The sequence below is a fragment of the Pleurodeles waltl genome, chromosome 2_2, assembly GCF_031143425.1.
Source record: "Pleurodeles waltl isolate 20211129_DDA chromosome 2_2, aPleWal1.hap1.20221129, whole genome shotgun sequence".
In the NCBI taxonomy this organism is placed as follows: Eukaryota; Metazoa; Chordata; class Amphibia; order Caudata; family Salamandridae; genus Pleurodeles; species Pleurodeles waltl.
In genome coordinates, this window is record NC_090439.1 from 242295620 (window position 1) to 242318686 (window position 23067).

A 23067-nucleotide genomic window follows, 5' to 3' on the forward strand; every position below is an offset into this window, starting at 1 on the left:
TCTGGACACGTGTTTCTGGCTTTCGGCCTTCATCAGCAGAGAGCGTATGTAACTGAAGGGGTCGCTTGAAATGCCGCCAAACGTCTTCACAGGTTTTTGTACCACTCAGTAGGCGCACAGGTGCATCGCCAGTGCTCGTCAGCAAGAGGGTCACGGGAGCCGTCATTTAGACATCCAAAAAGAAAAAGGGAGCACACTGCCCTGCATTCAAGCGGAAAATAGCCCCAAGGCATCATGGTAAATGCAGTAATTTAAATATAAATAGCGAGAATCTTAAAAAAAATTATTCACCCTAAGTAGGTGCAGCAAGTGCCGTATTGCTGTAGAAAGTTCTTCACCTAAGGAAGGTGCAGCAAGTGCCGTATCTCTGGACACGTGTTTCTGGCTTTCGCCCTTCATCAGCAGAGAGCGTATGTAACTGAAGGGGTCGCTTGAAATGCCGCCAAACGTCTTCACAGGTTTTTGTACCACTCAGTAGGCGCACAGGTGCATCGCCAGTGCTCGTCAGCAAGAGGCTCACGGGAGCTGTCATTTAGACATCCAAAAAGAAAAAAGGAGCACACTGCCTTGCATTCAAGCGGAAAATAGCCCCAAGGCATCATGGTAAATGCAGTCATTTAAATATAAATAGCGAGAATCTTTCAAAAAATTATTCACCCTAAGTAGGTGCAGCAAGTGCCGTATCGCTGTAGAAAGTTCTTCACCTAAGGTAGGTGCAGCGAGTGCCGTATCTCTGGACACGTGTTTCTGGCTTTCGGCCTTCATCAGCAGAGAGCGTATGTAACTGAAGGGATCGCTTGAAATGCCGCCAAACGTCTTCACAGGTTTTTGTACCACTCAGTAGGCGCACAGGTGCATCGCAAGTGCTCGTCAGCAAGAGGCTCACGGGAGCCGTCATTTAGACATCCAAAAAGAAAAAGGGAGCACACTGCCTTGCATTCAAGCGGAAAATAGCCCAAGGCATCATGGTAAATGCAGTCATTTAAATATAAATAGCGAGAATCTTTCAAAAAATTATTCACCCTAAGTAGGTGCAGCAAGTGCCGTATCGCTGTAGAAAGTTCTTCTCCTAAGGTAGGTGCAGTGAGTGCCGTATCTCTGGACAAGTGTTTCTGGCTTTCGGCCTTCATCAGCAGAGAGCGTATGTAACTGAAGGGGTCGCTTGAAATGCCGCCAAACGTCTTCACAGGTTTTTGTACCACTCAGTAGGCACACAGGTGCATCGCCAGTGCTCGTCAGCAAGAGGCTCACGGGAGCTGTCATTTAGACATCCAAAAAGAAAAAAGGAGCAAACTGCCTTGCATTCAAGCGGAAAATAGCCCCAAGGCATCATGGTAAATGCAGTCATTTAAATATAAATAGCGAGAATCTTTAAAAAAATTATTCACACTAAGTAGGTGCAGCAAGTGCCTTATCGCTGTAGAAAGTTCTTCACCTAAGGTAGGTGCAGCGAGTGCCGTATCTCTGGACACGTGTTTCTGGCTTTCGGCCTTCATCAGCAGAGAGCGTATGTAACTGAAGGGGTCGCTTGAAATGCCGCCAAACGTCTTCACAGGTTTTTGTACCACTCAGTAGGCGCACAGGTGCATCGCCAGTGCTCGTCAGCAAGAGGCTCACGGGAGCCGTCATTTAGACATCCAAAAAGAAAAAGGGAGCACACTGCCTTGCATTCAAGCGGAAAATAGCCCAAGGCATCATGGTAAATGCAGTCATTTAAATATAAATAGCGAGAATCTTTCAAAAAATTATTCACCCTAAGTAGGTGCAGCAAGTGCCGTATCGCTGTAGAAAGTTCTTCACCTAAGGTAGGTGCAGCGAGTGCCGTATCTCTGGACACGTGTTTCTGGCTTTCGGCCTTCATCAGCAGAGAGCGTATGTAACTGAAGGGGTCGCTTGAAATGCCGCCAAACGTCTTCACAGGTTTTTGTACCACTCAGTAGGCGCACAGGTGTATCGCCAGTGCTCGTCAGCAAGAGGGTCACGGGAGCCGTCATTTAGACATCCAAAAAGAAAAAGGGAGCACACTGCCTTGCATTCAAGCGGAAAATAGCCCCAAGGCATCATGGTAAATGCAGTCATTTAAATATAAATAGCGAGAATCTTTCAAAAAATTATTCACCCTAAGTAGGTGCAGCAAGCGCCGTATTGCTGTAGAAAGTTCTTCACCTAAGGAGGGTGCAGCGAGTGCCGTATCTCTGGACACGTGTTTCTGGCTTTCGCCCTTCATCAGCAGAGAGCGTATGTAACTGAAGGGGTCGCTTGAAATGCCGCCAAACGTCTTCACAGGTTTTTATACCACTCAGTAGGCGCACAGGTGCATCGCCAGTGCTCGTCAGCAAGAGGCTCACGGGAGCCATCATTTAGACATCCAAAAAGAAAAAAGGAGCACACTGCCTTGCATTCAAGCGGAAAATAGCCCCAAGGCATCATGGTAAATGCAGTCATTTAAATATAAATAGCGAGAATCTTTCAAAAAATTATTCACCCTAAGTAGGTGCAGCAAGTGCCGTATCGCTGTAGAAAGTTCTTCTCCTAAAGTAGGTGCAGCGAGTGCCGTATCTCTGGACACGTGTTTCTGGCTTTCGGCCTTCATCAGCAGAGAGCGTATGTAACTGAAGAGGTCGCTTGAAATGCCGCCAAACGTCTTCACAGGTTTTTGTACCACTCAGTAGGCGCACAGGTGCATCGCCAGTGCTCGTCAGCAAGAGGCTCACGGGAGCCGTCATTTAGATATCCAAAAAGAAAAAGGGAGCACACTGCCCTGCATTCAAGTGGAAAATAGCCCCAAGGCATCATGGTAAATGCAGTAATTTAAATATAAATAGCGAGAATCTTTCAAAAAATTATTCACCCTAAGTAGGTGCAGCAAGTGCCGTATCGCTGTAGAAAGTTCTTCACCTAAGGAAGGTGCAGCGAGTGCCGTATCTCTGGACACATGTTTCTGGCTTTCGCCCTTCATCAGCAGAGAGCGTATGTAACTGAAGGGGTCGCTTGAAATGCCGCCAAACGTCTTCACAGGTTTTTGTACCACTCAGTAGGCGCACAGGTGCATCGCCAGTGCTCGTCAGCAAGAGGCTCACGGGAGCTGTCATTTAGACATCCAAAAAGAAAAAAGGAGCACACTGCCTTGCATTCAAGCGGAAAATAGCCCCAAGGCATCATGGTAAATGCAGTCATTTAAATATAAATAGCGAGAATCTTTCAAAAAATTATTCACCCTAAGTAGGTGCAGCAAGTGCCGTATCGCTGTAGAAAGTTCTTCACCTAAGGTAGGTGCAGCGAGTGCCGTATCTCTGGACACGTGTTTCTGGCTTTCGGCCTTCATCAGCAGAGAGCGTATGTAACTGAAGGGGTAGCTTGAAATGCCGCCAAACGTCTTCACAGGTTTTTGTACCACTCAGTAGGCGCACAGGTGTATCGCCAGTGCTCGTCACCAAGAGGCTCACGGGAGCCGTCATTTAGACATCCAAAAAGAAAAAGGGAGCACACTGCCCTGCATTCAAGCGGAAAATAGCCCCAAGGCATCATGGTAAATGCAGTAATTTAAATATAAATAGCGAGAATCTTTCAAAAAATTATTCACCCTAAGTAGGTGCAGCAAGTGCCGTATCGCTGTAGAAAGTTCTTCACCTAAGGTAGGTGCAGCGAGTGCCGTATCTCTGGACACGTGTTTCTGGCTTTCGGCCTTCATCAGCAGAGAGCGTATGTAACTGAAGGGGTAGCTTGAAATGCCGCCAAACGTCTTCACAGGTTTTTGTACCACTCAGTAGGCGCATAGGTGCATCGCCAGTGCTCGTCAGCAAGAGGCTCACGGGAGCCGTCATTTAGACATTCCAAAAAGAAAAAGGGAGCACACTGCCCTGCATTCAAGCGGAAAATAGCCCCAAGGCATCATGGTAAATGCAGTAATTTAAATATAAATAGCGAGAATCTTTCAAAAAATTATTCACCCTAAGTAGGTGCAGCAAGTGCCGTATCGCTGTAGAAAGTTCTTCACCTAAGGAAGGTGCAGCGAGTGCCGTATCTCTGGACACGTGTTTCTGGCTTTCGCCCTTCATCAGCAGAGAGCGTATGTAACTGAAGGGGTCGCTTGAAATGCCGCCAAACGTCTTCACAGGTTTTTGTACCACTCAGTAGGCGCACAGGTGCATCGCCAGTGCTCGTCAGCAAGAGGCTCACGGGAGCTGTCATTTAGACATCCAAAAAGAAAAAAGGAGCACACTGCCTTGCATTCAAGCGGAAAATAGCCCCAAGGCATCATGGTAAATGCAGTCATTTAAATATAAATAGCGAGAATCTTTCAAAAAATTATTCACCCTAAGTAGGTGCAGCAAGTGCCGTATCGCTGTAGAAAGTTCTTCACCTAAGGTAGGTGCAGCGAGTGCCGTATCTCTGGACACGTGTTTCTGGCTTTCGGCCTTCATCAGCAGAGAGCGTATGTAACTGAAGGGGTCGCTTGAAATGCCGCCAAACGTCTTCACAGGTTTTTGTACCACTCAGTAGGCGCACAGGTGCATCGCCAGTGCTCGTCAGCAAGAGGCTCACGGGAGCCGTCATTTAGACATCCAAAAAGAAAAAGGAGCACACTGCCTTGCATTCAAGCGGAAAATAGCCCCAAGGCATCATGGTAAATGCAGTCATTTAAATATAAATAGCGAGAATCTTTCAAAAAATTATTCACCCTAAGTATGTGCAGCAAGGGCCGTATCGCTGTAGAAAGTTCTTCACCTAAGGTAGGTGCAGCGAGTGCCGTATCTCTGGACACGTGTTTCTGGCTTTCGGCCTTCATCAGCAGAGAGCGTATGTAACTGAAGGGGTCGCTTGAAATGCCGCCAAACGTCTTCACAGGTTTTTGTACCACTCAATAGGCGCACAGGTGCATCGCCAGTGCTCGTCAGCAAGAGGCTCACGGGAGCCGTCATTTAGACATCCAAAAAGAAAAAGGGAGCACACTGCCTTGCATTCAAGCGGAAAATAGCCCAAGGCATCATGGTAAATGCAGTCATTTAAATATAAATAGCGAGAATCTTTCAAAAAATTATTCACCCTAAGTAGGTGCAGCAAGTGCCGTATCGCTGTAGAAAGTTCTTCACCTAAGGTAGGTGCAGCGAGTGCCGTATCTCTGGACACGTGTTTCTGGCTTTCGGCCTTCATCAGCAGAGAGCGTATGTAACTGAAGGGGTCGCTTGAAATGCCGCCAAACGTCTTCACAGGTTTTTGTACCACTCAGTAGGCGCACAGGTGTATCGCCAGTGCTCGTCAGCAAGAGGGTCACGGGAGCCGTCATTTAGACATCCAAAAAGAAAAAGGGAGCACACTGCCTTGCATTCAAGCGGAAAATAGCCCCAAGGCATCATGGTAAATGCAGTCATTTAAATATAAATAGCGAGAATCTTTCAAAAAATTATTCACCCTAAGTAGGTGCAGCAAGCGCCGTATTGCTGTAGAAAGTTCTTCACCTAAGGAAGGTGCAGCGAGTGCCGTATCTCTGGACACGTGTTTCTGGCTTTCGCCCTTCATCAGCAGAGAGCGTATGTAACTGAAGGGGTCGCTTGAAATGCCGCCAAACGTCTTCACAGGTTTTTATACCACTCAGTAGGCGCACAGGTGCATCGCCAGTGCTCGTCAGCAAGAGGCTCACGGGAGCCATCATTTAGACATCCAAAAAGAAAAAAGGAGCACACTGCCTTGCATTCAAGCGGAAAATAGCCCCAAGGCATCATGGTAAATGCAGTCATTTAAATATAAATAGCGAGAATCTTTCAAAAAATTATTCACCCTAAGTAGGTGCAGCAAGTGCCGTATCGCTGTAGAAAGTTCTTCTCCTAAAGTAGGTGCAGCGAGTGCCGTATCTCTGGACACGTGTTTCTGGCTTTCGGCCTTCATCAGCAGAGAGCGTATGTAACTGAAGGGGTCGCTTGAAATGCCGCCAAACGTCTTCACAGGTTTTTGTACCACTCAGTAGGCGCACAGGTGCATCGCCAGTGCTCGTCAGCAAGAGGCTCACGGGAGCCGTCATTTAGATATCCAAAAAGAAAAAGGGAGCACACTGCCCTGCATTCAAGTGGAAAATAGCCCCAAGGCATCATGGTAAATGCAGTAATTTAAATATAAATAGCGAGAATCTTTCAAAAAATTATTCACCCTAAGTAGGTGCAGCAAGTGCCGTATCGCTGTAGAAAGTTCTTCACCTAAGGAAGGTGCAGCGAGTGCCGTATCTCTGGACACATGTTTCTGGCTTTCGCCCTTCATCAGCAGAGAGCGTATGTAACTGAAGGGGTCGCTTGAAATGCCGCCAAACGTCTTCACAGGTTTTTGTACCACTCAGTAGGCGCACAGGTGCATCGCCAGTGCTCGTCAGCAAGAGGCTCACGGGAGCTGTCATTTAGACATCCAAAAAGAAAAAAGGAGCACACTGCCTTGCATTCAAGCGGAAAATAGCCCCAAGGCATCATGGTAAATGCAGTCATTTAAATATAAATAGCGAGAATCTTTCAAAAAATTATTCACCCTAAGTAGGTGCAGCAAGTGCCGTATCGCTGTAGAAAGTTCTTCACCTAAGGTAGGTGCAGCGAGTGCCGTATCTCTGGACACGTGTTTCTGGCTTTCGGCCTTCATCAGCAGAGAGCGTATGTAACTGAAGGGGTAGCTTGAAATGCCGCCAAACGTCTTCACAGGTTTTTGTACCACTCAGTAGGCGCACAGGTGTATCGCCAGTGCTCGTCACCAAGAGGCTCACGGGAGCCGTCATTTAGACATCCAAAAAGAAAAAGGGAGCACACTGCCCTGCATTCAAGCGGAAAATAGCCCCAAGGCATCATGGTAAATGCAGTAATTTAAATATAAATAGCGAGAATCTTTCAAAAAATTATTCACCCTAAGTAGGTGCAGCAAGTGCCGTATCGCTGTAGAAAGTTCTTCACCTAAGGTAGGTGCAGCGAGTGCCGTATCTCTGGACACATGTTTCTGGCTTTCGGCCTTCATCAGCAGAGAGCGTATGTAACTGAAGGGGTAGCTTGAAATGCCGCCAAACGTCTTCACAGGTTTTTGTACCACTCAGTAGGCGCATAGGTGCATCGCCAGTGCTCGTCAGCAAGAGGCTCACGGGAGCCGTCATTTAGACATTCCAAAAAGAAAAAGGGAGCACACTGCCCTGCATTCAAGCGGAAAATAGCCCCAAGGCATCATGGTAAATGCAGTAATTTAAATATAAATAGCGAGAATCTTTCAAAAAATTATTCACCCTAAGTAGGTGCAGCAAGTGCCGTATCGCTGTAGAAAGTTCTTCACCTAAGGAAGGTGCAGCGAGTGCCGTATCTCTGGACACGTGTTTCTGGCTTTCGCCCTTCATCAGCAGAGAGCGTATGTAACTGAAGGGGTCGCTTGAAATGCCGCCAAACGTCTTCACAGGTTTTTGTACCACTCAGTAGGCGCACAGGTGCATCGCCAGTGCTCGTCAGCAAGAGGCTCACGGGAGCTGTCATTTAGACATCCAAAAAGAAAAAAGGAGCACACTGCCTTGCATTCAAGCGGAAAATAGCCCCAAGGCATCATGGTAAATGCAGTCATTTAAATATAAATAGCGAGAATCTTTCAAAAAATTATTCACCCTAAGTAGGTGCAGCAAGTGCCGTATCGCTGTAGAAAGTTCTTCACCTAAGGTAGGTGCAGCGAGTGCCGTATCTCTGGACACGTGTTTCTGGCTTTCGGCCTTCATCAGCAGAGAGCGTATGTAACTGAAGGGGTCGCTTGAAATGCCGCCAAACGTCTTCACAGGTTTTTGTACCACTCAGTAGGCGCACAGGTGCATCGCCAGTGCTCGTCAGCAAGAGGCTCACGGGAGCCGTCATTTAGACATCCAAAAAGAAAAAGGAGCACACTGCCTTGCATTCAAGCGGAAAATAGCCCCAAGGCATCATGGTAAATGCAGTCATTTAAATATAAATAGCGAGAATCTTTCAAAAAATTATTCACCCTAAGTATGTGCAGCAAGGGCCGTATCGCTGTAGAAAGTTCTTCACCTAAGCTAGGTGCAGCGAGTGCCGTATCTCTGAACACGTGTTTCTGGCTTTCGGCCTTCATCAGCAGAGAGCGTATGTAACTGAAGGGGTCGCTTGAAATGCCGCCAAACGTCTTCACAGGTTTTTGTACCACTCAGTAGGTGCACAGGTGCATCGCCAGTGCTCGTCAGCAAGAGGCTCACGGGAGCCGTCATTTAGACATCCAAAAAGAAAAAGGGAGCACACTGCCTTGCATTCAAGCGGAAAATAGCCCCAAGGCATCATGGTAAATGCAGTCATTTAAATATAAATAGCGAGAATCTTTCAAAAAATTATTCACCCTAAGTAGGTGCAGCAAGTGCCGTATCGCTGTAGAAAGTTCTTCACCTAAGGTAGGTGCAGCGAGTGCCGTATCTCTGGACACGTGTTTCTGGCTTTCGGCCTTCATCAGCAGAGAGCGTATGTAACTGAAGGGGTCGCTTGAAATGCCGCCAAACGTCTTCACAGGTTTTTGTACCACTCAGTAGGCGCACAGGTGCATCGCCAGTGCTCGTCAGCAAGACGCTCACGGGAGCCATCATTAAGACATTCAAAAAGAAAAAGGGAGCACACTGCCTTGCAATCAAGCGGAAAATAGCCCCAAGGCATCATGATAAATGCAGTCATTTAAATATAAATAGCGAGAATCTTTCAAAAAATTATTCACCATAAGTAGGTGCAGCAAGTGCCGTATCGCTGTAGAAAGTTCTTCACCTAAGGTAGGTGTAGCGAGTGCCGTATCTCTGGACACGTGTTTCTGGCTTTCGGCCTTCATCAGCAGAGAGCGTATGTAACTGAAGGGGTCGCTTCAAATGCCGCCAAACGTCTTCACAGGTTTTTGTACCACTCAGTAGGCGCACAGGTGCATCGCCAGTGCTCGTCAGCAAGAGGCTCACGGGAGCCGTCATTTAGACATCCAAAAAGAAAAAGGGAGCACACTGCCTTGCATTCAAGCGGAAAATAGCCCCAAGGCATCATCGTAAATGCAGTCATTTAAATATAAATAGCGAGAATCTTTCAAAAAATTATTCACCCTAAGTAGGTGCAGCAAGTGCCGTATCGCTGTAGAAAGTTCTTCACCTAAGGTAGGTGCAGCGAGTGCAGTATCTCTGGACACGTGTTTCTGGCTTTCGGCCTTCATCAGCAGAGAGCTATGTAACTGAAGGGGTCGCTTGAAATGCCGCCAAACGTCTTCACAGGTTTTTGTACCACTCAGTAGGCGCACAGGTGCATCGCCAGTGCTTGTCAGCAAGAGGCTCACGGGAGCCGTCATTTAGACATCCAAAAAGAAAAAGGGAGCACACTGCCTTGCATTCAAGCGGAAAATAGCCCCAAGGCATCATGGTAAATGCAGTCATTTAAATATAAATAGCGAGAATCTTTCAAACAATTATTCAGCCTAAGTAGGTGCAGCAAGTGCCGTATCGCTGTAGAAAGTTCTTCACCTAAGGTAGGTGCAGCGAGTGCCGTATCTCTGGACACGTGTTTCTGGCTTTCGGCATTCATCAGCAGAGAGCGTATGTAACTGAAGGGGTCGCTTAAAATGCCGCCAAACGTCGTCACAGGTTTTTGTACCACTCAGTAGGCGCACAGGTGCATCGCCAGTGCTCGTCAGCAAGAGGCTCACGGGAGCCGCCATTTAGACATCCAAAAAGAAAAAGGGAGCACACTGCCTTCCATTCAAGCGGAAAATAGCCCCAAGGCATCATGGTAAATGCAGTCATTTAAATATAAATAGGGAGAATCTTTCAAAAAATGATTCACCCTAAGTAGGTGCAGCAAGTGCTGTATCGCTGTAGAATGTTCTTCACCTAAGGTAGGTGTAGCGAGTGCCGTATCTCTGGACACGTGTTTCTGGCTTTCGGCCTTCATCAGCAGAGAGCGTATGTAACTGAAGGGGTCGCTTGAAATGCCGCCAAATGTCTTCACAGGTTTTTGTACCACTCAGTAGGCACACAGGTGCATCGCCAGTGCTCGTCAGCAAGAGGCTCACGGGAGCCGTCATTGAGACATCCAAAAAGAAAAAGGGAGCACACTGCCTTGCATTCAAGCGGAAAATAGCCCCAAGGCATCATGTAAATGCAGTCATTTAAATATAAATAGCGAGAATCTTTCAAAAAATTATTCACGCTAAGTAGGTGCAGCAAGTGCCGTATCGCTATAGAAAGTTCTTCACCTAAGGTATGTGCAGCGAGTGCCGTATCTCTGGACACGTGTTTCTGGCTTGCGGCCTTCATCAGCAGAGAGCGTATGTAACTGAAGGGGTCGCTTGAAATGCTGCCAAACGTCTTCACAGGTTTTTGTACCACTCAGTAGGCGCACAGGTGCATCGCCAGTGCTCGTCAGCAAGAGGCTCACGGGAGCCGTCATTTAGACATCCAAAAAGAAAAGAGGAGCACACTGCCTTGCATTCAAGCGGAAAATAGCCCCAAGGCTCATGGTAAATGCAGTCATTTAAATATAAATAGCGAGAATCTTTCAAAAAATTATTCACCCTAACTAGGTGCTGCAAGTGCTGTATCGCTGTAGAAAGTTCTTCACCTAAGGTAGGTGCAGCGAGTGCCGTATCTCTGGACACGTGTTTCTGGCTTTCGGCCTTCATCAGCAGAGAGCGTATGTAACTGAAGGGGTCGCTTGAAATGCCGCCAAACGTCTTCACAGGTTTTTGTACCACTCAGTAGGCGCACAGGTGCATCGCCAGTGCTCGTCAGCAAGAGGCTCACGGGAGCCGTCATTTAGACATCCAAAAAGAAAAAGGGAGCAAACTGCCTTGCATTCAAGCGGAAAATAGCCGCAAGGCATCATGGTAAATGCAGTCATTTAAATATAAATAGCGAGAATCTTTCAAAAAATTATTCACCCTAAGTAGGTGCAGCAAGTGCTGTATCGCTGTAGAAAGTTCTTCACCTAAGGTAGGTGCAGCGAGTGGCGTATCTCTGGACACGTGTTTCTGGCTTTCGGCCTTCATCAGCAGAGAGCGTATGTAACTGAAGGGGTCGCTTGAAATGCCGCCAAACGTCTTCACAGGTTTTTGTACCACTCAGTAGGCGCACAGGTGCATTGCCAGTGCTCGTCAGCAAGAGGCTCACGGGAGCCGTCATTTAGACATCCAAAAAGAAAAAGGGAGCACACTGCCTTGCAATCAAGCGGAAAATAGCCCCAAGGCATCATGGTAAATGCAGTCATTTAAATATAAATAGCGAGAATCTTTCAAAAAATTATTCACCCTAAGTAGGTGCAGCAAGTGCTGTATCGCTGTAGAAAGTTCTTCACCTAAGGTAGGTGCAGCGAGTGCCGTATCTCTGGACACGTGTTTCTGGCTTTCGGCCTTCATCAGCAGAGAGCGTATGTAACTGAAGGGGTCGCTTGAAATGCCGCCAAACGTCTTCACAGGTTTTTGTACCACTCAGTAGGCGCACAGGTGCATCGCCAGTGCTCGTCAGCAAGAGGCTCACGGGAGCCGTCATTTAGACATCCAAAAAGAAAAAGGGAGCACACTGCCTTGCATTCAAGCGGAAAATAGCCCCAAGGCATCATGGTAAATGCAGTCATTTAAATATAAATAGCGAGAATCTTTCAAAAAATTATTCACCCTAAGTAGGTGCAGCAAGTGCCGTATCGCTGTAGAAAGTTCTTCTCCTAAGGTAGGTGCAGCGAGTGCCGTATCTCTGGACACGTGTTTCTGGCTTTCAGCCTTCATCAGCAGAGAGCGTATGTAACTGAAGGGGTCGCTTGAAATGCCGCCAAACGTCTTCACAGGTTTTTGTACCACTCAGTAGGCGCACAGGTGCATCGCCAGTGCTCGTCAGCAAGAGGCTCACGGGAGCCGTCATTTAGACATCCAAAAAGAAAAAGGGAGCACACTGCCCTGCATTCAAGCGGAAAATAGCCCCAAGGCATCATGGTAAATGCAGTCATTTAAATATAAATAGCGAGAATCTTTCAAAAAATTATTCACCCTAAGTAGGTGCAGCAAGTGCCGTATCGCTGTAGAAAGTTCTTCACCTAAGGAAGGTGCAGCGACTGCCGTATCTCTGGACACGTGTTTCTGGCTTTCGCCCTTCATCAGCAGAGAGCGTATGTAACTGAAGGGGTCGCTTGAAATGCCGCCAAACGTCTTCACAGGTTTTTGTACCACTCAGTAGGCGCACAGGTGCATCGCCAGTGCTCGTCAGCAAGAGGCTCACGGGAGCCGTCATTTAGACATCCAAAAAGAAAAAAGGAGCACACTGCCTTGCATTCAAGCGGAAAATAGCCCCAAGGCATCATGGTAAATGCAGTCATTTAAATATAAATGGCGAGAATCTTTCAAAAAATTATTCACCCTAAGTAGGTGCAGCAAGTGCCGTATCGCTGTAGAAAGTTCTTCACCTAAGGTAGGTGCAGCGAGTGCCGTATCTCTGGACACGTGTTTCTGGCTTTCGGCCTTCATCAGCAGAGAGCGTATGAAAATGAAGGGGTCGCTTGAAATGCCGCCAAACGTCTTCACAGGTTTTTGTACCACTCAGTAGGCGCACAGGTGCATCGCCAGTGCTCGTCAGCAAGAGGCTCACGGGAGCCGTCATTTAGACATCCAAAAAGAAAAAGGGAGCACACTGCCTTGCATTCAAGCGGAAAATAGCCCCAAGGCATCATGGTATATGCAGTCATTTAAATATAAATAGCGAGAATCTTTCAAAAAATTATTCACCCTAAGTAGGTGCAGCAAGGGCCGTATCGCTGTAGAAAGTTCTTCACCTAAGCTAGGTGCAGCGAGTGCCGTATCTCTGGACACGTGTTTCTGGCTTTCGGCCTTCATCAGCAGAGAGCGTATGTAACTGAAGGGGTCGCTTGAAATGCCGCCAAACGTCTTCACAGGTTTTTGTACCACTCAGTAGGCTCACAGGTGCATCGCCAGTGCTCGTCAGCAAGAGGCTCACGGGAGCCGTCATTTAGACATCCAAAAAGAAAAAGGGAGCACACTGCCTTGCAATCAAGCGGAAAATAGCCCCAAGGCATCATGATAAATGCAGTCATTTAATTATAAATAGCGAGAATCTTTCAAAAAATTATTCACCATAAGTAGGTGCAGCAAGTGCCGTATCGCTGTAGAAAGTTCTTCACCTAAGGTAGGTGCAGCGAGTGCCGTATCTCTGGACACGTGTTTCTGGCTTTCGGCCTTCATCAGCAGAGAGCGTATGTAACTGAAGGGGTCGCTTGAAATGCCGCCAAACGTCTTCACAGGTTTTTGTACCACTCAGTAGGCGCACAGGTGCATCGCCAGTGCTCGTCAGCAAGAGGCTCACGAGAGCCGTCATTTAGACATCCAAAAAGAAAAAGGGAGCACACTGCCTTGCATTCAAGCGGAAAATAGCCCCAAGGCATCATGGTAAATGCAGTCATTTAAATATAAATAGCGAGAATCTTTCAAAAAATGATTCACCCTAAGTAGGTGCAGCAAGTGCTGTATCGCTGTAGAAGTTCTTCACCTAAGGTAGGTGCAGCGAGTGCCGTATCTCTGGACACGTGTTTCTGGCTTTCGGCCTTTATCAGCAGAGAGCGTATGTAACTGAAGGGGTCGCTTGAAATGCCGCCAAACGTCTTCACAGGTTTTTGGACCACTCAGTAGGCGCATAGGTGCATCGCCAGTGCTCGTCAGCAAGAGGCTCACGGGAGCCGTCATTTAGACATCCAAAAAGAAAAAGGGAGCACACTGCCTTGCATTCAAGCGGAAAATAGCCCCAAGGCATCATGGTAAATGCAGTCATTTAAATATAAATAGCGAGAATCTTTCAAAAAATTATTCACCCTAAGTAGGTGCAGCAAGTGCCGTATCGCTGTAGAAAGTTCTTCACCTAAGGTAGGTGCAGCGAGTGCCGTATCTCTGGACACGTGTTTCTGGATTTCGGCCTTCATCAGCAGAGAGCGTATGTAACTGAAGGGGTCGCTTGAAATGCCGCCAAAAGTCTTCACAGGTTTTTGTACCACTCAGTAGGCGCACAGGTGCATCGCCAGTGCTCGTCAGCAAGAGGCTCACGGGAGCCGTCATTTAGACATCCAAAAAGAAAAAGGAGCACACTGCCTTGCATTCAAGCGGAAAATAGCCCTAAGGCATCATGGTAAATGCAGTCATTTAAATATAAATAGCAAGAATCTTTCAAAAAATTATTCACCCTAAGTAGGTGCAGCAAGGGCCGTATCGCTGTAGAAAGTTCTTCACCTAAGCTAGGTGCAGCGAGTGCCGTATCTCTGGACACGTGTTTCTGGCTTTCGGCCTTCATCAGCAGAGAGCGTATGTAACTGAAGGGGTCGCTTGAAATGCCGCCAAACGTCTTCACAGGTTTTTGTACCACTCAGTAGGCGCACAGGTGCATCGCCAGTGCTCGTCAGCAAGAGGCTCACGGGAGCCGTCATTTAGACATCCAAAAAGAAAAAGGGAGCACACTGCCTTGCATTCAAGCGGAAAATAGCCCAAGGCATCATGGTAAATGCAGTCATTTAAATATAAATAGCGACAATCTTTCAAAAAATTATTCACCCTAAGTAGGTGCAGCAAGTGCCGTATCGCTGTAGAAAGTTCTGCACCTAAGGTAGGTGCAGCGAGTGCCGTATCTCTGGACACGTGTTTCTGGCTTTCGGCCTTCATCAGCAGAGAGCGTATGTAACTGAAGGGGTCGCTTGAAATGCCGCCAAACGTCTTCACAGGTTTTTGTACCACTCAGTAGGCGCACAGGTGCATCGCCAGTGCTCGTCAGCAAGAGGCTCACAGGAGCCGTCATTTAGACATCCAAAAAGAAAAAGGGAGCACACTGCCTTGCATTCAAGCGGAAAATAGCCCCAAGGCATCATGGTAAATGCAGTCATTTAAATATAAATAGCGAGAATCTTTCAAAAAATTATTCACCCTAAGTAGGTGCAGCAAGTGCCGTATCGCTGTAGAAAGATCTTCACCTAAGGTAGGTGCAGCGAGTGCCGTATCTCTGGACACGTGTTTCTGGCTTTCGGCCTTCATCAGCAGAGAGCGTATGTAACTGAAGGGGTCGCTTGAAATGCCGCCAAACGTCTTCACAGGTTTTTGTACCACTCAGTAGGCGCACAGGTGCATCGCCAGTGCTCGTCAGCAAGAGGCTCACGGGAGCCGTCATTTAGACATCCAAAAAGAAAAAGGGAGCACACTGCCTTGCATTCAAGCGGAAAATAGCCCCAAGGCATCATGGTAAATGCAGTCATTTAAATATAAATAGCGAGAATCTTTCAAAAAATTATTCACCCTAAGTAGGTGCAGCAAGTGCCGTATCGCTGTAGAAAGTTCTTCTCCTAAGGTAGGTGCAGTGAGTGCCGTATCTCTGGAAACGTGTTTCTGGCTTTCGGCCTTCATCAGCAGAGAGCGTATGTAACTGAAGGGGTCGCTTGAAATGCCGCCAAACGTCTTCACAGGTTTTTGTACCACTCAGTAGGCGCACAGGTGCATCGCCAGTGCTCGTCAGCAAGAGGGTCACGGGAGCCGTCATTTAGACATCCAAAAAGAAAAAGGGAGCACACTGCCCTGCATTCAAGTGGAAAATAGCCCCAAGGCATCACGGTAAATGCAGTAATTTAAATATAAATAGCGAGAATCTTTCAAAAAATTATTCACCCTAAGTAGGTGCAGCAAGTACCGTATCGCTGTAGAAAGTTCTTCACCTAAGGAAGGTGCAGCGAGTGCCGTATCTCTGGACACGTGTTTCTGGCTTTCGTCCTTCATCAGCAGAGAGCGTATGTAACTGAAGGGGTCGCTTGAAATGCCGCCAAACGTCTTCACAGCTTTTTGTACCACTCAGTAGGCGAACAGGTGCATCGCCAGTGCTCGTCAGCAAGAGGCTCACGGGAGCTGTCATTTAGACATCCAAAAAGAAAAAAGGAGCACACTGCCTTGCATTCAAGCGGAAAATAGCCCCAAGGCATCTTGGTAAATGCAGTCATTTAAATATAAATAGCGAGAATCTTTCAAAAAATTATTCACCCTAAGTAGGTGCAGCAAGTGCCGTATCGCTGTAGAAAGTTCTTCACCTAAGGTAGGTGCAGCGAGTGCCGTATCTCTGGACACGTGTTTCTGGCTTTCGGCCTTCATCTGCAGAGAGCGTATGTAACTGAAGGGGTCGCTTGAAATGCCGCCAAACGTCTTCACAGGTTTTTGTACCACTCAGTAGGCGCACAGGTGCATCGCCAGTGCTCGTCAGCAAGAGGCTCACGGGAGCCGTCATTTAGACATCCAAAAAGAAAAAGGGAGCACACTGCCTTGCATTCAAGCGGAAAATAGCCCCAAGGCATCATGGTAAATGCAGTCATTTAAATATAAATAGCGAGAATCTTTCAAAAAATTATTCACCCTAAGTAGGTGCAGCAAGTGCTGTATCGCTGTAGAAAGTTCTTCACCTAAGGTAGGTGCAGCGAGTGCCGTATCTCTGGACACGTGTTTCTGGCTTTCGGCCTACATCAGCAGAGAGCGTATGTAACTGAAGGGGTCGCTTGAAATGACGCCAAACGTCTTCACAGGTTTTTGTACCACTCAGTAGGCGCACAGGTGCATCGCCAGTGCTCGTCAGCAAGAGGCTCACGGGAGCCGTCATTTAGACATCCAAAAAGAAAAAGGGAGCACACTGCCTTGCATTCAAGCGGAAAATAGCCCCAAGGCATCATGGTAAATGCAGTCATTTAAATATAAATAGCGAGAATCTTTCAAAAAATTATTCACCCTAAGTAGGTGCAGCAAGTGCCGTATCGCTGTAGAAAGTTCTTCTCCTAAGGTAGGTGCAGTGAGTGCCGTATCTCTGGACACGTGTTTCTGGCTTTCGGCCTTCATCAGCAGAGAGCGTATGTAACTGAAGGGGTCGCTTGAAATGCCGCCAAACGTCTTCACAGGTTTTTGTACCACTCAGTAGGCACACAGGTGCATCGCCAGTGCTCATCAGCAAGAGGCTCACGGGAGCTGTCATTTAGACATCCAAAAAGAAAAAAGGAGCACACTGCCTTGCATTCAAGCGGAAAATAGCCCCAAGGCATCATGGTAAATGCAGTCATTTAAATATAAATAGCGAGAATCTTTCAAAAAATTATTCACCTTAAGTAGGTGCAGCAAGTGCCGTATCGCTGTAGAAAGTTCTTCACCTAAGGTAGGTGTAGCGAGTGCCGTATCTCTGGACACGTGTTTCTGGCTTTCGGCCTTCATCAGCAGAGAGCGTATGTAACTGAAGGGGTCGCTTCAAATGCCGCCAAACGTCTTCACAGGTTTTTGTACCACTCAGTAGGCGCACAGGTGCATCGCCAGTGCTCGTCAGCAAGAGGCTCACGGGAGCCGTCATTTAGACATCCAAAAAGAAAAAGGGAGCACACTGCCTTGCATTCAAGCGGAAAATAGCCCCAAGGCATCATCGTAAATGCAGTCATTTAAATATAAATAGCGAGAATCTTTCAAAAAATTATTCACCCTAAGTAGGTGCAGCAAGTGCCGTATCGCTGTAGAAAGTTCTTCACCTAAGGTAGGTGCAGCGAGTGCAGTATCTCTGGACACGTGTTTCTGGCTTTCGGCCTTCATCAGCAGAGAGCTATGTAACTGAAGGGGTCGCTTGAAATGCCGCCAAACGTCTTCACAGGTTTTTGTACCACTCAGTAGGCGCACAGGTGCATCGCCAGTGCTTGTCAGCAAGAGGCTCACGGGAGCCGTCATTTAGACATCCAAAAAGAAAAAGGGAGCACACTGCCTTGCATTCAAGCGGAAAATAGCCCCAAGGCATCATGGTAAATGCAGTCATTTAAATATAAATAGCGAGAATCTTTCAAACAATTATTCAGCCTAAGTAGGTGCAGCAAGTGCCGTATCGCTGTAGAAAGTTCTTCACCTAAGGTAGGTGCAGCGAGTGCCGTATCTCTGGACACGTGTTTCTGGCTTTCGGCATTCATCAGCAGAGAGCGTATGTAACTGAAGGGGTCGCTTAAAATGCCGCCAAACGTCGTCACAGGTTTTTGTACCACTCAGTAGGCGCACAGGTGCATCGCCAGTGCTCGTCAGCAAGAGGCTCACGGGAGCCGCCATTTAGACATCCAAAAAGAAAAAGGGAGCACACTGCCTTCCATTCAAGCGGAAAATAGCCCCAAGGCATCATGGTAAATGCAGTCATTTAAATATAAATAGGGAGAATCTTTCAAAAAATGATTCACCCTAAGTAGGTGCAGCAAGTGCTGTATCGCTGTAGAATGTTCTTCACCTAAGGTAGGTGTAGCGAGTGCCGTATCTCTGGACACGTGTTTCTGGCTTTCGGCCTTCATCAGCAGAGAGCGTATGTAACTGAAGGGGTCGCTTGAAATGCCGCCAAATGTCTTCACAGGTTTTTGTACCACTCAGTAGGCACACAGGTGCATCGCCAGTGCTCGTCAGCAAGAGGCTCACGGGAGCCGTCATTGAGACATCCAAAAAGAAAAAGGGAGCACACTGCCTTGCATTCAAGCGGAAAATAGCCCCAAGGCATCATGTAAATGCAGTCATTTAAATATAAATAGCGAGAATCTTTCAAAAAATTATTCACGCTAAGTAGGTGCAGCAAGTGCCGTATCGCTATAGAAAGTTCTTCACCTAAGGTATGTGCAGCGAGTGCCGTATCTCTGGACACGTGTTTCTGGCTTGCGGCCTTCATCAGCAGAGAGCGTATGTAACTGAAGGGGTCGCTTGAAATGCTGCCAAACGTCTTCACAGGTTTTTGTACCACTCAGTAGGCGCACAGGTGCATCGCCAGTGCTCGTCAGCAAGAGGCTCACGGGAGCCGTCATTTAGACATCCAAAAAGAAAAGAGGAGCACACTGCCTTGCATTCAAGCGGAAAATAGCCCCAAGGCTCATGGTAAATGCAGTCATTTAAATATAAATAGCGAGAATCTTTCAAAAAATTATTCACCCTAACTAGGTGCTGCAAGTGCTGTATCGCTGTAGAAAGTTCTTCACCTAAGGTAGGTGCAGCGAGTGCCGTATCTCTGGACACGTGTTTCTGGCTTTCGGCCTTCATCAGCAGAGAGCGTATGTAACTGAAGGGGTCGCTTGAAATGCCGCCAAACGTCTTCACAGGTTTTTGTACCACTCAGTAGGCGCACAGGTGCATCGCCAGTGCTCGTCAGCAAGAGGCTCACGGGAGCCGTCATTTAGACATCCAAAAAGAAAAAGGGAGCAAACTGCCTTGCATTCAAGCGGAAAATAGCCGCAAGGCATCATGGTAAATGCAGTCATTTAAATATAAATAGCGAGAATCTTTCAAAAAATTATTCACCCTAAGTAGGTGCAGCAAGTGCTGTATCGCTGTAGAAAGTTCTTCACCTAAGGTAGGTGCAGCGAGTGGCGTATCTCTGGACACGTGTTTCTGGCTTTCGGCCTTCATCAGCAGAGAGCGTATGTAACTGAAGGGGTCGCTTGAAATGCCGCCAAACGTCTTCACAGGTTTTTGTACCACTCAGTAGGCGCACAGGTGCATTGCCAGTGCTCGTCAGCAAGAGGCTCACGGGAGCCGTCATTTAGACATCCAAAAAGAAAAAGGGAGCACACTGCCTTGCAATCAAGCGGAAAATAGCCCCAAGGCATCATGGTAAATGCAGTCATTTAAATATAAATAGCGAGAATCTTTCAAAAAATTATTCACCCTAAGTAGGTGCAGCAAGTGCTGTATCGCTGTAGAAAGTTCTTCACCTAAGGTAGGTGCAGCGAGTGCCGTATCTCTGGACACGTGTTTCTGGCTTTCGGCCTTCATCAGCAGAGAGCGTATGTAACTGAAGGGGTCGCTTGAAATGCCGCCAAACGTCTTCACAGGTTTTTGTACCACTCAGTAGGCGCACAGGTGCATCGCCAGTGCTCGTCAGCAAGAGGCTCACGGGAGCCGTCATTTAGACATCCAAAAAGAAAAAGGGAGCACACTGCCTTGCATTCAAGCGGAAAATAGCCCCAAGGCATCATGGTAAATGCAGTCATTTAAATATAAATAGCGAGAATCTTTCAAAAAATTATTCACCCTAAGTAGGTGCAGCAAGTGCCGTATCGCTGTAGAAAGTTCTTCTCCTAAGGTAGGTGCAGCGAGTGCCGTATCTCTGGACACGTGTTTCTGGCTTTCAGCCTTCATCAGCAGAGAGCGTATGTAACTGAAGGGGTCGCTTGAAATGCCGCCAAACGTCTTCACAGGTTTTTGTACCACTCAGTAGGCGCACAGGTGCATCGCCAGTGCTCGTCAGCAAGAGGCTCACGGGAGCCGTCATTTAGACATCCAAAAAGAAAAAGGGAGCACACTGCCCTGCATTCAAGCGGAAAATAGCCCCAAGGCATCATGGTAAATGCAGTCATTTAAATATAAATAGCGAGAATCTTTCAAAAAATTATTCACCCTAAGTAGGTGCAGCAAGTGCCGTATCGCTGTAGAAAGTTCTTCACCTAAGGAAGGTGCAGCGACTGCCGTATCTCTGGACACGTGTTTCTGGCTTTCGCCCTTCATCAGCAGAGAGCGTATGTAACTGAAGGGGTCGCTTGAAATGCCGCCAAACGTCTTCACAGGTTTTTGTACCACTCAGTAGGCGCACAGGTGCATCGCCAGTGCTCGTCAGCAAGAGGCTCACGGGAGCCGTCATTTAGACATCCAAAAAGAAAAAAGGAGCACACTGCCTTGCATTCAAGCGGAAAATAGCCCCAAGGCATCATGGTAAATGCAGTCATTTAAATATAAATGGCGAGAATCTTTCAAAAAATTATTCACCCTAAGTAGGTGCAGCAAGTGCCGTATCGCTGTAGAAAGTTCTTCACCTAAGGTAGGTGCAGCGAGTGCCGTATCTCTGGACACGTGTTTCTGGCTTTCGGCCTTCATCAGCAGAGAGCGTATGAAAATGAAGGGGTCGCTTGAAATGCCGCCAAACGTCTTCACAGGTTTTTGTACCACTCAGTAGGCGCACAGGTGCATCGCCAGTGCTCGTCAGCAAGAGGCTCACGGGAGCCGTCATTTAGACATCCAAAAAGAAAAAGGGAGCACACTGCCTTGCATTCAAGCGGAAAATAGCCCCAAGGCATCATGGTATATGCAGTCATTTAAATATAAATAGCGAGAATCTTTCAAAAAATTATTCACCCTAAGTAGGTGCAGCAAGGGCCGTATCGCTGTAGAAAGTTCTTCACCTAAGCTAGGTGCAGCGAGTGCCGTATCTCTGGACACGTGTTTCTGGCTTTCGGCCTTCATCAGCAGAGAGCGTATGTAACTGAAGGGGTCGCTTGAAATGCCGCCAAACGTCTTCACAGGTTTTTGTACCACTCAGTAGGCTCACAGGTGCATCGCCAGTGCTCGTCAGCAAGAGGCTCACGGGAGCCGTCATTTAGACATCCAAAAAGAAAAAGGGAGCACACTGCCTTGCAATCAAGCGGAAAATAGCCCCAAGGCATCATGATAAATGCAGTCATTTAATTATAAATAGCGAGAATCTTTCAAAAAATTATTCACCATAAGTAGGTGCAGCAAGTGCCGTATCGCTGTAGAAAGTTCTTCACCTAAGGTAGGTGCAGCGAGTGCCGTATCTCTGGACACGTGTTTCTGGCTTTCGGCCTTCATCAGCAGAGAGCGTATGTAACTGAAGGGGTCGCTTGAAATGCCGCCAAACGTCTTCACAGGTTTTTGTACCACTCAGTAGGCGCACAGGTGCATCGCCAGTGCTCGTCAGCAAGAGGCTCACGAGAGCCGTCATTTAGACATCCAAAAAGAAAAAGGGAGCACACTGCCTTGCATTCAAGCGGAAAATAGCCCCAAGGCATCATGGTAAATGCAGTCATTTAAATATAAATAGCGAGAATCTTTCAAAAAATGATTCACCCTAAGTAGGTGCAGCAAGTGCTGTATCGCTGTAGAAGTTCTTCACCTAAGGTAGGTGCAGCGAGTGCCGTATCTCTGGACACGTGTTTCTGGCTTTCGGCCTTTATCAGCAGAGAGCGTATGTAACTGAAGGGGTCGCTTGAAATGCCGCCAAACGTCTTCACAGGTTTTTGGACCACTCAGTAGGCGCATAGGTGCATCGCCAGTGCTCGTCAGCAAGAGGCTCACGGGAGCCGTCATTTAGACATCCAAAAAGAAAAAGGGAGCACACTGCCTTGCATTCAAGCGGAAAATAGCCCCAAGGCATCATGGTAAATGCAGTCATTTAAATATAAATAGCGAGAATCTTTCAAAAAATTATTCACCCTAAGTAGGTGCAGCAAGTGCCGTATCGCTGTAGAAAGTTCTTCACCTAAGGTAGGTGCAGCGAGTGCCGTATCTCTGGACACGTGTTTCTGGATTTCGGCCTTCATCAGCAGAGAGCGTATGTAACTGAAGGGGTCGCTTGAAATGCCGCCAAAAGTCTTCACAGGTTTTTGTACCACTCAGTAGGCGCACAGGTGCATCGCCAGTGCTCGTCAGCAAGAGGCTCACGGGAGCCGTCATTTAGACATCCAAAAAGAAAAAGGAGCACACTGCCTTGCATTCAAGCGGAAAATAGCCCTAAGGCATCATGGTAAATGCAGTCATTTAAATATAAATAGCAAGAATCTTTCAAAAAATTATTCACCCTAAGTAGGTGCAGCAAGGGCCGTATCGCTGTAGAAAGTTCTTCACCTAAGCTAGGTGCAGCGAGTGCCGTATCTCTGGACACGTGTTTCTGGCTTTCGGCCTTCATCAGCAGAGAGCGTATGTAACTGAAGGGGTCGCTTGAAATGCCGCCAAACGTCTTCACAGGTTTTTGTACCACTCAGTAGGCGCACAGGTGCATCGCCAGTGCTCGTCAGCAAGAGGCTCACGGGAGCCGTCATTTAGACATCCAAAAAGAAAAAGGGAGCACACTGCCTTGCATTCAAGCGGAAAATAGCCCAAGGCATCATGGTAAATGCAGTCATTTAAATATAAATAGCGACAATCTTTCAAAAAATTATTCACCCTAAGTAGGTGCAGCAAGTGCCGTATCGCTGTAGAAAGTTCTGCACCTAAGGTAGGTGCAGCGAGTGCCGTATCTCTGGACACGTGTTTCTGGCTTTC